Source organism: Monodelphis domestica, chromosome 7, assembly GCF_027887165.1.
Source record: "Monodelphis domestica isolate mMonDom1 chromosome 7, mMonDom1.pri, whole genome shotgun sequence".
In the NCBI taxonomy this organism is placed as follows: Eukaryota; Metazoa; Chordata; class Mammalia; order Didelphimorphia; family Didelphidae; genus Monodelphis; species Monodelphis domestica.
The window spans coordinates 118,951,066-118,963,311 of NC_077233.1; positions in this window are offsets into that span (position 1 = coordinate 118,951,066).

A 12,246-nucleotide genomic window follows, 5' to 3' on the forward strand; every position below is an offset into this window, starting at 1 on the left:
TTTGTACATTTCCTTAATTTTTCTATTGGGGAGTGGTTTTCAGTTGTATACACACATCTCACCTCTTTTCCTTGAAGCTATGCTTTTGTTTTTTATAATTTTTCAGTTTTATCTTTTTGTGGTTGTTTTTTATTTATATTATTATAATAATTACATGTATAATTTTATAGACTAATTTTATTTCACTTTGTATCAGTTCATATGGATCTTTTTGTATTTCTCTATAGTCATCACACACATACATGTATGCAGTATTTAAATCTATATCTATTAATGTATCTATCCTCATAGTTTACTTATCTTGTTTACTAATCATTTATTAGAAAAATGGAATATATATGTCCCCCCCTGACTTAATCACTTTCCTTATTATCATAGTTCTATTAATTTTCTTTGTGAAGATGTTTTTGTTTTGTATAATTACCATAATGCATTTTTTTAAAAAAGTCTTACTTTCTGTCCTAGGATCTCCTATCTGCACGCCTGGCTCTCATCCTGGCTCTCAATCCACTGAGTCACCCAGGTGCCTCCAATAGTAATGCATTTTATCTTTTGTAATTTTTGTAATTGCCTTCATCTTTTGTTTGGTTAAGATTTTTTCTGTCCCCAACATTGAGAAAAGTATATGATCTACTTTTTTTTCTAATCATTTTGTGGTCTGAATATAATATTAATTTCATTTGTCCAATAAAATGTTTTATAGAGTAAGCTATTAAGTACTGATCTAAGCCAAGTGTCATGAAAATATTGTTAAATTTATTTGTGGTTGAGACTGAAATATATTAATAGGTGGTCGCTAGGGATTTAACTTCTAAATCCCAAAATGAATTACTAAAGTAAAATGTAATTTATGGTAGTTTTATTTACAATAGAGGGAAGATATTAAGGAATGAGAGAGAGAACAAGAGACAACTCTGACTTCCTCTGAGCCAGGTAGAAATTCTAAGGCCCTAATCAGGGAAAAAAGTCTCAAGATGATGGGCCTTTCTCAGAGGTTTAGAGCTCCGGGAAAGGCAGGGTTACTAAGCTAGCCTTTCACTCTCCATTGGTGACTGTCTAAAAAGAAAGCAGTCTGAGATCTCCTGCACAAGCTCCTCCAGGGATCCAGTTCCACAGCCAAGTCCGAGTGTCCATCTTCCATTCTCTCCTCTGAGTGAGAGTTCTTCAATCTAATTCAAATCAAATTTCTTTTTCTGGCTTCTGGTATTCTTTTTAAAGATCTTTTTCTCTTGTGTCACCTCCCCTAAATTTCATGTCTACCAATCACAGCAAATTCTCTGCTCTAGGATTTCCCAGAAGGTTGATTCTAATTCATTAACCACTATCACACACAAGGGTCACAGACCTCCCACCTCATGATTAAATGAGAGATTTACACCCTTGGTGATCAGATATAACATGGGCAAATCTTCCCATTCCACTGTGGGAAGTACTCAAGTACTGTGCTTACATTTCTGGGGATTAAGTCAACAAATAGACAGAGGATTACAATTCAATCTTCACAATCAGGGAAGAGCTAAGTACCTTCATTGTTACAATCAGGGGAGAGCTAAATTCAATCTTCACAATATCATCTTTGGATCCCTCATCATCCTCAATAATATTATGTTTTAATTTCTTATAGTACATACAAATTTAAACCATATAAACAAAATCCTTTTTTTGTTTTTCACAATTTTAAAGAACATAAAAGGGTCTTGAGGACAATTTTTATAATAATTAATTTAAGCATTATTTTTGCCACTCTGCTTTACAGTTTTCCTACAATAATTAAAAAAATATTATTAAATAGAGAATTCCTTCTTAATTACTTATTTATTATTTATAAAGATTGTGTTATTTGTCTCTATTGTTATGGACTTTCCCTTTTTTGACCATTCCATTGATCTACTTCTGTTTAAAAGTAAATATCAGATGATTTTTATGTCTTCAGCTTTATAATATAATTTAAAAATCTGGAAATCCTATTCTCCATCTCTTCCTCATTAACTTTATTTCCCTTGATAGTCTGTATCTTGTGTTTTCCAAAATAATTTTATATTATTTTATTGAGTTTTCTAAGTTATCCTTTTGGTATTTTATTAAATAATCCATTTGAATGAAAATTAATTTTGGGAGCATGTCATTTTTATTTTATTACCATAGCTTAGCCAGAATTTGTGAATATTTCTTCAGCTACTTAAATTCTTCTTTATTTCTTAAGGGATTATTTTGTTGAAACTGAATTATAAATTGAATTATACAATTATTTGTATAAATTGACATTTTGAAACCCAAATAATTTATGCATTTTGCATTTACTTAAAGTAGGATTTCACTTTCTAGTATGATGTCTTGGGTTTTGTTTCTATTACAGAAAAATGCTATTCAATTTTGAGAGTCTATGTTTTTATCTTATAAATTAAGATAATTAATGTTCTCAGTTTAGTATCTTGACTACTTCTTAGGATTTTCCAAGTGAACCCATATCATCTACTAATAGTCATAATGTTATCTTCCTTTTATCTGGCTACCTTTATTTTTTTGTTGTTTATTGTTTTTGCTATCATTTCTAGTGTCATAAAAAAGCTGGTTGTGATCATCCTTATTTTACTCTTGGATTTATTAAGAAAAAATTAATATATCCCTTTTACCTTTGATTCTTATTTTTGATACTTTATGGCATTAACAGTACTTCTAGGCCTATACTTTATTTTTTAGATTAATAATATTATTCTGATTATGATATTCAGTTAGAGGGATAATCTACAGAATTTGTTCAGACACATTTATTTTCATACTCTTTAAAATGTTTTTTTAGTTCTAAATTCTTCCTTCCTATTGCCTCTACTCCATCTAATAATAATTAGTAAAATAAAAGTAATGCAAATATGTATAGTTACAAGAAAAATTCTATATTAGTCATAATTTGGAAAAAATAAAGAAAAAGAAAGAATAGAAAATATGCTTAAATCTATGCCTAGTTCATTGGTTCTCTATGTGGAGATAAAAAAACTTTCATAATAAATTTCATAATGATTTTTTTTCCAATTGTGGTAGGTCATTGTTACTAAATCTTTCAAAGTTGAATATCTTTTCAACATTGCCTTTATCGTGTAGATTGTTCAGCTGCATCTGCTTACTTGATTTTGGATCAATCAATACAGATTTTCCTTGTTTTTTTTTTTTCCTGAAGTCATATGCTCCCTTGTTTCTTATATCACAATATTATTTCACTACATTCTTATACCATAATTTGTTAAATCATTTTCCAATTAACTGATATTCACTCACAAAAATGCTGCTGTAAATATTTTTATATGAATGGATCATTTTCTTCTTTCACATTTTAGTGTATAACCTTAGTGGCAGAATTACTACAACAAAGAATATATGGTTTATTTGTCTTTTGGAGATAATTGCAAATTGTTTTACAGAATTATTGAATTAGTCCACAGCTCCACTAACTCGGCATTCATATAGGTATATACCCACATTCCTGATGACAGTAGTGATTTTCCTCTTTCTGTCTCTCTCTGTATCTTTATCTCTGTCATTCTCTGTCTTTGTCTCTCTATCTCTCATAATCTGAGGGATATAAGGCAGTATTTCATTTTTGCTTTTTTATTTGAATTTCTATGTTGTTGTTCTTGTCTTTATTTCCACATTCTTTGCCTTATAAAATTCATATTGTAGGCTGCTGAATCTTCCCTGATCTAAACTGTGGTTCCATGGTGCTTGAATTTTTATTTCTTGTTATTTGTAGTATTTACTCCTTGGCCCAGAAGTTCTTTTTTTGACTATAACATTCTTGAGACTTTTCAGCTAGGGCTTCTTTTTCATGAGGTCATTGGGGAATTCTTTTGGTTTCTACTTTGCTTTCTAGTTTGAGGATATCTGGTCTGTTTTCTTTTACAATTTCTTAAAATATGATGTTTAAACAATTGTTTTCATGACTTTGAATTAGTGCAATTATCTCCCTATAATCTACTTTGCAGGTGAGTTTTTTTTTCCTATAGGATAATTTACATTTTCTACTATCTTTTACAGTCTTATGATTTTGTTTATTTCTTTTTTCCTTATGGAATCATTAGCTTTCATTTTTCTTTAGTAATATTCTATACTTTTAAAACATGTTAAATCTCTTTGTATTGTTTGTGTATGATTCTCATTTCTTTTCCCAGTTTTTCCTCTAACTCTGACTTGCTTTTAAAATTTTGTCTTTTTAAATTTATTTCTTTAATTCTTAGGATTTCAAAGTGTTGAGCTTTATAATAAAATTTTGTTTTTCTTTGACTTTTGCTTATCAATATTTTCAAGTCATTGTATTTCTTTATGCTTGTATCTTGAACTTCTCTGTCACTATAGTAGCTTATTATGTTCAGGTTCTTCCTGCCCCCTCCCCCCCCCCCACATTCTTCCAGCATTTCTTGTCTTTGTTATTGTTGACCTCTGCTTACTTCTATGAGAGGTGGCCTTATATTATGTCTTTTTATGTAATTTTTCTATTTTAATTGGAGTCTGTAAGTTTTTATTGGTTCTAATTGTGTGATCTAGAGATATTTGTTCACTGTCTTCCTGGTAAGAATTCAATTAGTTCTTGATCCAAGGTGTGTTTGTTGGATTACATATAGTTAAGTCTCAGTAGAGGAATGATATACTTAGTTATTTTGTGTTTAGTAGTCAGTTTTGTAGGTTCATAATGACTTATATAAGGGGGAAAAGGGGTTAATTTTTAAAGGGTTGGATTTTATATTTTAAGAGTGTGGTCTCCAGGAATTTGATTAATTCCAAAGAGATTTTATTTATAATTTAATTACAAAATGTAGGAAGAGTGAAGCAAGAAATCAGAGAGAGGATGAGGTAAGATGTCTAGTCTCAGCATTAAGTAATTTATCTCCACCCCCTTCTCCCCCAGTTAGTTTCAACTGTTCTCAACAAAGCCGAGGACCTGGGGAAGCCTCTCTCAAGAGTAAGTCCTTACTGAGGCCGGTCTCTTTAGAGAAAAAACAGAAATAATAGAAGCAAGAAAACCCTTAACATAAATATCAACAAAATTCTGAAAACCTGGCCCAAATGGCTTCAAAGATGAATTATTTTCATTTTCCAATAACTAATAATTTTATATTACATATAACATTTTTGTTACAAATATTCTTAATGAAGATAAACATTAAACAAACAAAAGCATCAGCCTTTCACTCACCACATATCAGTCCATTCAGTAGATTCTTTATCAGTCTCATCAGAAAACAGGGTCTCAGCTCCAGTTAGCACTTCAAATAATGAAGAATTTTTTTTTCCCACAGGAAGTAACAGCTCCTTTTAAAGACTCTTCTTTTGCTTCACTTCCTATGTCTTCCTCTAATTTTACGTCTACCAATCACAGTTGACAATTTGTTTTAGGACTGCCTAGAAGTCGATTCTGATTTGCTATTGCACATGTGGATCACAGACCCACTCAAGTGTGAATGTATTTACACCTTTGGTGATTAAATCTAAAATGGCACATCTTCATACTCAACTTTAAGTAGGATGTTCTAAAAATAGGCAGTGATTACAATTTAAATCTTCACAATTATGGGTGAGTTAAGTATTTTCATTGTTATAACCAGGGGAGAATTAAATTTAATCTTTACACTTAATTACTTGGGTCCCTTTGGCTCAGTTTCAGAGGCATACAGTGAAGTTTTATAAAGTTATTCCCTGACGCATACAAACTTAATATCTCTCTTATTTATGACCATGTTTCTTTGGCTTTTAACAGGGTAATGGACAACAGAATTTCTACCACCTGTTTCTGTTCTTAGTGCTGGTTAAGGGGTCCCTTGGGGTCTAATTCTGCCCTGATACTCTTTTAGTCCTTTTGTTCTTTCTAATTCCTCATATCATTTGTGGGCGCTAGAATGAATAAACCACAACCACCACTGTTATCTTTAACTCCACCATAGTCAGTTGCATCAACTCCTGTTGCTCTGTGTTCTTACTATCCAAACATCTCAGTGTTTTCAGATCTTTCTAATTCTTAAATTATCTTTGGGGTGAAAAGATTCATTCTTAAAGCTGTATCATTTTTTATTTCCAAAACTAATCTGTAAAATTGTATTTCATATATTGTATTTCTGTAACATTGAATTTCCAGCCTTTACCCCTTCTACTTCATTCTGAGAGATCTAGGAATATATTCTTATACTTATTGATGCAGATATTCTTCTAAAATTGGGAAAATTAAGATTGAGAATCTGAAATCCATTCTTTCTAATAAAAAATCTAGCTCCAAACAAATATATCTAGAGGTTATCATGGACATGTCCTTGATTCCCCCATGGCAATGGATGATGGAGATCAGTCTTAACCAGATCTAACTTGATTACTCCATCTAGATGAGCAAGGATATTGGAATCCTGTGATCAGGTATGTGACTTCCCTCTATCATAATGAAGGGATCAGAGAGGGATTAAAAATATTAGCCCACCTCCTCATTAATTATCTATCAATTAGAGAAATCTTGAATTGTCTAGAGGAAGACTGAATAATGAGCTTTCAAAATTGTATCAAAATGGCTCAAGTCTCTGAAAGAATTACCTTTGATAAACAAGAGAGATCATGGACCTATTAACATATTGATTATTGCTGATAGGTTAATCAATAAATTGATTTTTTTTAAAAAAATCTATGACATTCTCAGAAATTTCTACTAGTTACAGCTGGAAAAATGACTGTGAGTTTTTCTTAGTTTGGTATTTTCTTTAGGTTTTTGAGGAGGTATGTTTTATGGGCTGGGCAAAAAAGGTGAATTTTTACTTTGCTATTTTGACCCTATGATAATTATGCTTGTGCTTTGCAGAAGTTTTTTTTTTCCCTTCAAAAATGAGTGTTATATTTTGTGAAAGATAAAGAAAATCATGTCGATTAGTTTTTTTTGTAATACAATTAATTTTTATAATAGTTTTCTTAATGGTGAGCCATTAATTATTATATCTCTGGTATAAATTTAACTTTGTCATGATAAATTAGTTCAAAAAATCATAAGATTTATATCTGGAAGGAACTTTTGAGATAATTTTGTTCAACCTTCTCTCCTTGTAGTTGTGGCAGGTTATTGTAGTTGAATTATTTCAGTTGTATCTGACCCTTTGTGATCCTATTTGGATTTTTCTTGGCAAAGATATTGAAGTGGTTAACAATTGCCTTCTTTACCTTACTTTGCCATTGAGGGAACTGAGGTAAACAGTATTAAGTGACTTGGCTAGGGTCAAACTTCTAGCAAAGATTTGTGGTAAGATTTGAATTTAGGAAGTCTTCCTGACTTCAGCCCACACTTTATCCACTGTGCTATATAGCTGCCCTGAGGAATTCTATTTCTGGGAAATTATTAGCTCTATCTAAAGTAACACAGGTAGCAACAGAAATTGGAATTGAAGTAAGATTCATTAATTCTACATCCAGTGCTATTTCTTCTATAAAACAATTATTTGATACTATTTGCCAAGGTTAAATGATGAAAGGCAGAAAAACAATTACATCATTACATTCTCAGTACAAGAAGATATTGTCAGTAGAATAGAATAAGAACCTGATGGTGCTTTCTATTTATCAATGGGATTATTGGCATTGATTAATATTAGTATTCAAATTTCAGAGAGTACATAAGCATGATTTGTTTATACTATTTGCCAAGACATTCTACAAATTACAAGAAACAAAGGATAATGGTACTAATAGTAACTAAAAAAATATTAATACTATGTGTTGGATCTTAAATATGTCCCTCTTTGATTCAGATAAATGAGTGCCAAAACTCTTAAGTAGTCCTGTGGCTGAATTAACATGTCATTATTATTTCTCAGAAGTAAAGGGATATTTATTTCATGAATTACTAATAAATTACTAATATAAAAGAAAAGAAAAAAGAACTTAAGCACTGACATCCATGGACACATCTATACCATCTTTACTGATGAGTTTTTTGGGCCTGGCATAGCTCATGAATCTTATGATTCATTCTCAAGAATGCAATGACATGTACTCATTGTTTTAGACAATAAAATGAAATAAAATAACTTTAATTAAACCAAAGAATTAAATGGAGATAATTATTAAAAATAGATGCTCTTTTGCAATGTCTCAAATTCATAAGGACAGAAGCATTGGATTATAGAAATATTCCACAGTATATTTGAAACTGATGAACCTCAAGAACATCATCTTTTCAGTCTGAACACTAAACCTCAAGGAAAGGCTCCTTAAAAAGATAATATTCGGAATTCCTGGTAATCATGGCTGCAATCTAAATGCCACACGCTTCCTCTCCCCGGCACCAAATGAAATAGACTACATCAAAGGAGCATAAAAATCACCTTTGGAGGAACAGAAGGACTCCCCAGTAATCCCCAGTACACCACAGAGGTGAAAGTACTTGGGGTTTGAACATTTCCACACTATAATAAGAAGGAGGAAAAGCTTGCACAAAAACGTGAACTGATCCTCCCTTCCTCCCCCCCACCTCCCCCACCAAACCAGAGTGAGCTACCGGAGAGCTCACTGGGACAGCAAGTGAGTGGGGAACGTCTCTGTCTGGGGGGCACTCCAGGGTCCTTGTGATCTGGGGACTGCCAGGAAAAAAATGTCTCAGGGCGGTTTCACGGGAGAATCCTGTGCTGAACAAAGGCGGCCCAGGGAGTTGGGGCAGTTGCGCTGAGCATATAGGTAGAGCTAAACACCAGGGGTGGACCACGTGCTGATTATCTGGGTGGAGCTGAATACCTGGGCAGTTTGGCTGTGATCAGGGACCCATCACTCTAAGAAAACTTGGAGGCTGGGAAGAAGTAGTCTGAGGCAACCTAAATTCACAGAAAACCCACCCATATCACCCTGACCCCAGACCAAAAAGGAAAGGGGAATAAAACCACCAAAGGGACGGCTCACATGGCCCAAAATCAAGCCTCCAGGAAGAAAGGGAAAAAGGTGACTACTGAAAACTTATATGGTGGAAGTACCCAAGGAAAAGAAGAGAATGAGGAGGAAATCCAAAACATATTAGAACATGCCTCCCAAAATGGAAACTATCAACAAGTTCTGGAAGATCTCAAACTAGAACTTATCCAAAAGATGGAAACCTGGAAAGAAAAATGGGAGAAAGAGATCAGCAGTATGACAGATAAGACTGCTCAATTGGAAAAGGAGCTCGAAGCATCTAATAGAAGGGCAGACAAAGCTGAAAAGCAAAACCAGTCCCTAATGACCAGAATTAAGCAACTCGAATAAAGTGAGATCATAAAACAGCAAGAATCAATAAAGCAAACCCAAAAAATTAATGAATTAGAAGAAAACATAAAATATCTCACTGAAAAGGTCACAGACTTGGAAAACAGAGGAGAAGAGACAACCTCCAAATTATCGGTCTCCCAGAAGAACCAGAGATAAACAATAAACTCGATGTTATTCTACAGGAGATTATAAAAGAAAGTTGCCCCCACATTCTGGAGCAAGGGGGCAAAATAGAAAAATAAGGGGTTCATAAAACACCCTCTATACTAAATCCCCAAAAGACAACCCCTAGGAATGTAATTGCCAACTTCAAGAGCTTTCAAGAAAAGGAGAAAATCCTACCAGAAGCCAAGAAGATGAGCTTCAGATATAAGGGGGCTCCCATAAGGATCACACATGACCTAGTGGCTAACACACTAAGAGACCGCAAAGCATGGAACCTGATATTTAGGAAGGCAAGAGAACTGGGTCTCCAACCAAGAATCAACTACCCAGCAAAACTGACTATATACTTCCAGGGGAAAGTATGGGCATTCAACAAAATAGAAGATTTCCAAGCTTTTGCTAAGAAAAGACCAGAACTTAGTGGAAAATTTGATATCCAAGCACAGAAAGCAAGAGAAACATGAAAAGGTAAATATGAAAGAAAGGGAAAAGGAGATGAATCTTATCTTTTTCTTTACGTCAAACTCTCTTCTATAAGGACTACATTTACATCAAATTATATATATTAATATGTGGGGAAAATGTTATGTGTAACTCTCAAAAATTGTATGCATCATAAGAGTAGTTAGAAGAAACATGCATAGGGAAAGATTGGGGCATTAAGAAGATTTGGGGAAAGTGGGGGCAAAAAAAGGAAAAGGGAGGGGGGAACCATCGATAACACTAAGATTTACTTCAAGAAATAGGGGGGACTTAATATAATAATCTTTCCCATATAAAGATACACATGGGAAGGGGAGGGGAAGAATTCTCATATGAGAAGGAGAAGAAGAGAGCATGAAGTGGAATTACTTATACCTTACACTCAGTGAAATCAACTCTGCGAGGGAAGAACATTTAGATCCAGTGGGATCCTGAATTCTATCTTATCCATTAGGGCAAGAAAGAAAGGAAAATTAAGGAGGGGGAGGGGGGAAGGAGGATAAAATTTGAGGGAAGGAGAGGGGGGAGGAGAAGGGAGCATAAAAAGGGAGGGGCTAGAAAGGGAAACATCTCAAGGGAGGGGACTAGGGAGACTGAACTAAAGTAAATCACTGGTTCAAAAGGAGATAGCTAAAGAAGAAAGGTCAGAACTAGGGGAAGATATCAAAATGCCAGCGAATCCACAAATGACAATCATAACTTTGAACGTGAATGGGATGAACTCAACAATAAAACGTAGAGAAATAGCAGATTGGATTAGAACCCAAAACCCTACCATTTGTTGTCTTCAAGAAACACATATGAGGTGGGTTGACACTCACAAGGTTAGAATTAAAGGTTGGAGTAAGACCTTTTGGGCCTCAACTGATAGAAAGAAGGCAGGAGTTGCAATCATGATATCTGACAAAGCCAAAGCACAAATAGACCTGATCAAAAGGGATAGGGAAGGTAAATATATTCTGCTAAAAGGAAGTATAGACAATGAGGAAATATCAATAATCAACATGTATGCACCAAATGGTATAGCATCCAAATTTTTAATAGAGAAACTAGGAGAATTGAAGAAGGAAATAGACAGTAAAACCATATTAGTGGGAGACTTGAACCAACCACTATCAAATTTAGATAAATCAAACCAAAAAATAAACAAGAAAGAGGTAAAAGAGGTGAATGAAATCTTAGAAAAATTAGAGTTAATAGACATATGGAGAGAAATAAATAGGGAAAAAAAGGAATACACCTTCTTTTCAGCACCACATGGCACATTCACAAAAATAGATCATACACTAAGTCACAGAAACATGGCACTCAAATGCAGAAAAGCAGAAATAATAAATGCAGCCTTTTCAGATCACAAGGCAATAAAAATTGATCGGTAAGGGTACATGGAGAGCCAAATCAAAAATTAATTGGAAATTAAGTAATATGATACTCCAAAATTGGTTAGTTAGAGAAGGAATCATAGAAACAATTAATAATTTCATTGAGGAAAATGACAATGGTGAGACATCCTTTCAAACCTTATGGGATGCAGCCAAGACAGTACTTAGAGGAAAATTCATATTCTTGAGTACATATATTAACAAATTAGGGAGGACAGAGATCAAGGAATTGGAAATGCAAATCAAAAAACTTGAGAACAAACAAATTAAAAATCCCCAGAAGAAAACCAAACTAGAGATCCTAAAAATTAAGGGAGCAGTTAATAAAATTGAAAGTGACAGAACTATTGAGCTAATAAACAAGACTAGAAGCTGGTACTTTGAAAAAACAGACAAAATAGACAAAGTACTAGTCAATCTAATTTAAAAAAGGAAAGAAGAAAGGCAAATGAACACCATCAAGAATGAAAAGGGGAATCTCACCTCCAATGAAGAGGAAATTAAGGCAATCATTAAAAACTACTTTGCCCAACTATATGGCAATAAATATACCAACCTAGGTGATATGGATGAATATTTACAAAAATATAAATTGCCTAGACTAACAGAAGAAGAAATAGATTTCTTAAATTATCCCATGTCAGAAAAAGAAATCCAACAGGCCATCAAAGAACTTCCTAAGAAAAAATCGCCAGGGCCTGATGGATTCACCAGTGAATTCTATCAAACATTCAAAGAACAGCTAACTCCAACACTATACAAATTATTTGACATAATAAGCAAAGAGGGAGTTCTACCAAACTCCTTTTATGACACAAACATGGTATTGATTTGAAAACCAGGTAGGTCAAAAACAGAGAAAGAAAACTATAGACCAATCTCCCTAATGAATATAGATGCAAAAATCTTAAATAGGATGCTAGCAAAAAGACTCCAGTAAGTGATCAGAAGGGTCATTCACCATGAT